Here is a 5,000-nt window from a genome sequence, read left to right as displayed (position 1 = left end):
TCGTCCGGCGGCCGCTGGGTAGACCTGCTGTCGGCCGGCCGCCGCGGGGTAGACCTGCTGTCGGCCGGCCGCCGCGGGGTAGACCTGCTGTCGGCCGGCAACCTGGGTAGACCTGCTGTCGGCCGGCCGCGGGGTAGACCTGCTGTCGGCCGGCCGCCGGGGTAGACCTGCTGTCGGCCGGCCGCGGGGTAGACCTGCTGTCGGCCGGCACCCTGGGTAGACCAGCTGTCGGCCGGCCGCGGGGTAGACCTACTGTCGGCCGGCCGCCGGGGTAGACCTGCTGTCGGCCGGCCGCGGGGTAGACCTGCTGTCGGCCGGCCGCCGCGGGGTAGACCTGCTGTCGGCCGGCACCCTGGGTAGACCTGCTGTCGGCCGGCCGCGGGGTAGACCTGCTGTCGGCCGGCACCCGGGTAGACCTGCTGTCGGCCGGCCGCGGGGTAGACCTGCTGTCGGCCGGCACCCTGGGTAGACCAGCTGTCGGCCGGCCGCGGGGTAGACCTGCTGTCGGCCGGCCGCCGGGGTAGACCTGCTGTCGGCCGGCCGCGGGGTAGACCTGCTGTCGGCCGGCCGCCGGGGTAGACCTGCTGTCGGCCGGCACCCTGGGTAGACCTGCTGTCGGTTGGCCGCCGGGGTAGACCTGCTGTCGGCCGGCCGCGGGGTAGACCTGCTGTCGGCCGGCACCCTGGGTAGACCTGCTGTCGGCCGGCCGCGGGGTAGACCTGCTGTCGGCCGGCACCCGGGTAGACCTGCTGTCGGCCGGCCGCGGGGTAGACCTGCTGTCGGCCGGCCGCGGGGTAGACCTGCTGTCGGCCGGCACCCTGGGTAGACCTGCTGTCGGCCGGCAGCCGGGTAGACCTGCTGTCGGCCGGCCGCAGGGGTAGACCTGCTGTCGGCCGGCGGCCGGGGTAGACCTGCTGTCTGCCGGCACCCGGGGTAGACCTGCTGTCGGCCGGCCGCCCGGGTAGACCTGCCGTCGGCCGGCCGCGGGGTAGACCTGCCGTCGGCCGGCCGCCGGGGTAGACCTTCTGTCGTCCGGCACCCGGGGTAGACCTGCCGTCGGCCGGCCGCCGGGGTAGACCTGCCGTCGTCCGGCCGCCGGGGTAGACCTGCCGTCGGCCGGCCGCCGGGGTAGACCTGCCGTCGGCCGGCCGCCGGGGTAGACCTGCCGTCGGCCGGCCGCCGGGGTAGACCTGCCGTCGGCCGGCCGCCGGGGGAGAGCCGCTGTCGGCCGGCGGGCCGCCGCGGGACGCGTCGAGCGGCCCGCCCCTCTCGGCCTGAGCGCGTCGCCGCCTTCGTGTCTCCCCGAGAGGGAAGGAGGGAGCCCTCAGAAGCCGGCGGCGCTCCCTCCCCCGTCCGGGCGCGAGCAGACGGCGGCCCCGCCGCCGCCTCGGTTTCTGCCCGCCCGGCTCGATCGGCGGGGCCGCCGTCCGCCTGCAGGTTTCGGCGGGGCCGGCCGGGGGCCGAGCGGGAAGGAAGCCGCCGTGGGCGCGAAAGCCTCCGAGAGAGCGCCGGCGAGAAAGCTTCCTCGGAAAGGGAGGGCGCCGAGGCTCAGGCCGCCGGCGGCCCCGTCGGCCCGCTCCTCAGCCCCCGCAGGCGTTGTCGCAGTGCCGAGCGGCCGGCCGCTTGAGGAGGAGCCGCCCGGGGCGTGGGCGGGGAGGGGCCGACGGCGGCGGCCCGAACCGTCGCCCAGCAGGGGGGCGGGCGGGGCAAGCCCGGAAGGAGGTGCCGAGGCAGGGTGACGTCGGAGGGCGGGGCCGCCGGGCCGGCATCGCCCGCCCAGCAGGGGGCGGGGAAAAGCCCGGAAAGGCGCCGCCGCGGGAGCGGCGGTTCCGTGCCCGGGCCCCGCACGCCTCGGCGGCGAGCCCCCGGAGGCGGGCCCGGGGCCAAAGACCTCCGCGGACCGCCGAAGAGCCGGCCGCCCGCCCGCCCGCTCGCCGCTTCTGCCGGCGATTCGAGTCGAGTCACGCCGGGGGCCGGCGTCTTTCTTCCCGCCGCGTCCCACCGCACCCTCCCGCCCGCTTCCTTTCCCCCGCTGTCCGCCCCCAGGTCCCGCCGGCTGGCCGGTGCCGCTTCTGCTCCCCGCAGGCGTGGCGGGGACGCCCCGCGGCCGGTCGAGCGCGTCGGCAGGCCGGGCGCGGGCCGCGAGCCGCCCGTCGGCTCGGCTGGGAGGCGTCCGGCCGCGCACGCAGGAACGGAAATGGGATGGGCCGAGAATTTCGGATCCCGGCGAAGCGTTGGTGTTCCGCCCCGACGCGAGAGCCGTCCTTTCGGGAAAAAGACGAAAGAAGAAGGGAAGGGGTGGGTGCGCGTGTGGCCGTGGGTGAGGGCGTGTGCCTGCGTGCCTGCGTGCGTGAAAAAAAGCAAAATAAAGCAACGGTCAAAAATACGCCTCGGTCTAGGGAGCGGCAATATCGGGAGGGACGGGGCCGCCGAAGCTACCCGACGGCCGAGGGGCGCACAGGTCGGTCTCCCGCCTCCGGGGCAGGCCGCCGCCGCCGCCACCGCCGCCGCCGGGCACGGCGTCAGAAGCCGCAGGGGGCGGCCGGCGCGGAGGCGGCCGACAGGACTACCCCGGTGGCGGGCGGCCCCGGGAGGTTGGGTCCACCCAGGGCCGGGGCCGCCTGACAGGCCTGGCCCGGTGGCGGGACACGAGGCAAATTTCAGCGGGGTACCCTTGTCTCCCGGACGGGGAAGACCTGCTGCCCGTGGTCGGGGCAGCCCTGCTGTCCCAGGTCGGGGTAGACGTGTTGTCCCAGGCCGGGGTAGACCTCCTGTCCGCGGTCGGGGTAGACCTGGTGTCCCGCGGTCGGGGTAGACCTGCTGTCCCAGGTCGGGGTAGACGTGTTGTCCCAGGCCGGGGTAGACCTGCTGTCCCAGGTCGGGGTAGACGTGGTGTCCCCCGGTCGGGGTAGACCTGCTGTCCGCGGTCGGGGTAGACGTGTTGTCCCAGGCCGGGGTAGACCTGCTGTCCGCGGTCGGGGTAGACGTGTTGTCCCAGGCCGGGGTAGACCTGCTGTCCGCGGTCGGGGTAGACGTGTTGTCCCCAGGCCGGGGTAGACCTGCTGTCCGCGGTCGGGGTAGACGTGGTGTCCCCCGGTCGGGGTAGACCTGCTGTCCGCGGTCGGGGTAGACGTGTTGTCCCCCGGTCGGGGTAGACCTGCTGTCCGCGGTCGGGGTAGACGTGTTGTCCCAGGCCGGGGTAGACCTGCTGTCCGCGGTCGGGGTAGACGTGGTGTCCCCCGGTCGGGGTAGACCTGCTGTCCGCGGTCGGGGTAGACGTGGTGTCCCCCGGTCGGGGTAGACCTGCTGTCCGCGGTCGGGGTAGACGTGTTGTCCCCCGGTCGGGGTAGACCTGCTGTCCGCGGTCGGGGTAGACGTGTTGTCCCAGGCCGGGGTAGACCTGCTGTCCGCGGTCGGGGTAGACGTGGTGTCCCCCCGTCGGGGTAGACCTGCTGTCCGCGGTCGGGGTAGACGTGTTGTCCCCCGGTCGGGGTAGACCTGCTGTCCGCGGTCGGGGTAGACGTGTTGTCCCAGGCCGGGGTAGACCTGCTAGCCCAGGTCGGGGTAGACGTGGTGTCCGCGGTCGAGGTAGACCTGGTGTCCGCGCCGGCTCTGGAAGTTCACCAAGGGGTCGCTGTTTTCAGCTGCCTCCAGTTACGTCATGCTAGGAGGCGGCTAGCGCCGCCGCTTTGCCCCGGTCACGTACGCTACGGTCACTTGCAGGCATCGGCGGCCTCGGACACGTATCTCCGTATTATGGGAGCGAGGTAACGGGTCGTCTCCCCCAGGCTGCTACCGTGCCTGTGTCCTCCGGAGGCGAAGCTACGGGCCGGCCGCCCGGCCGGTCGCCGGCGCTGAGCTCAGAGAGAAACGAAGGGGAGAGCCGCCGGCCAGGGAGGCCCGAGAGAGAAACCGAGAGTGTGCCGCCTCGGCGGGACCGAGTCGCGGGGCTCGTCCCGCTTCCCGTGCTACCCATCGTGCCGGTGGGGCAGCTTTGTTTGCCAGGCCGAGGAGGCGTCGTTGCCGCTGCTTGCCCAGAGAGAGAAGGGAGTGTGTTGCCGCCTCGGCGGGACCGAGTCGCGGGGCTCGTCCCGCTTCCCGTGCTACCCATCGTGCCGGTGGGGCAGCTTTGTTTGCCAGGCCGAGGAGGCGTCGTTGCCGCTGCTTGCCCAGAGAGAGAAGGGAGTGTGTTGCCGCCTCGGCGGGACCGAGTCGCGGGGCTCGTCCCGCTTCCCCCGTGCTACCCATCGTGCCGATGGTGGGGGGGGCCAGCTTGTCGTGATGCCGAGGAAGCGTGTGCTGCTTGCCCAGAGAGAGTGTTGCCGCGCGGGCGGCCGAGGCGAGAAGGGAAGGGCGTGGAGGAGGCAGAGAAGCCGCAGGCGGGTCCCCCCCGCTCTGGTCGTGCTGCTGCCGATTCCGGTCCAGTCCCGCCTCCCTCCCTCCCGCCCCAGCCCTGGGGCGGGGAAGCGAATGCCGGTGGCTGGCGGGCGAGGCGGCGGCGCCTCGTCCCTTATGTGCTCGGCCTTAAGCCGGGGGGCCCCCCTCGGCGGGGTGCAGTTTTTTTTTTTGTTTTTCGGCTGCCGGTCTCGGTGGGCCACGGTGTGGGCCCGGCAGCCGGGGGCAGACGTCGGCCGGGGGCGCCTCTGTCTAACCGTTGCTCGAGCTTCGTTCGAGGCTTTACCACCCCACCCCCGGCCCGTCCCCGAAGACCGGGTTGTGTCCCCCGCCCCGAGTTGTTGTGGCCCTCGTTCCCCCTTCCTCGGCCTTAAGCCGGGGACCCGCGCTTTTGCGGGCGGAATTTGTTTCAGGGGCGGCGGCCGGCCGCGGTGGCCGGCCCCGCCCGCGTGCGGACACCCGAACGCGACGGGGAAAAATGCCCCCGGGCCGAGAGAGAGAGAGATGGCGCGGGCGAGGCGGCGGCGCCTCGCCCTTCCTCAGTTGTCGTGGCCGGTGCGGACCGAGCCACCGTGGCCCGGCGGGCTGGGTTGCGAACGGGGTCC

This window comes from Cyanistes caeruleus, unplaced genomic scaffold, assembly GCF_971803275.1.
Source record: "Cyanistes caeruleus unplaced genomic scaffold, bCyaCae1.hap1.1 HAP1_SCAFFOLD_355, whole genome shotgun sequence".
Lineage (NCBI taxonomy): Eukaryota > Metazoa > Chordata > Aves > Passeriformes > Paridae > Cyanistes > Cyanistes caeruleus.
The sequence above is the reverse complement of the archived record's forward strand: the minus strand, read 5'-3'. Positions refer to the sequence as shown.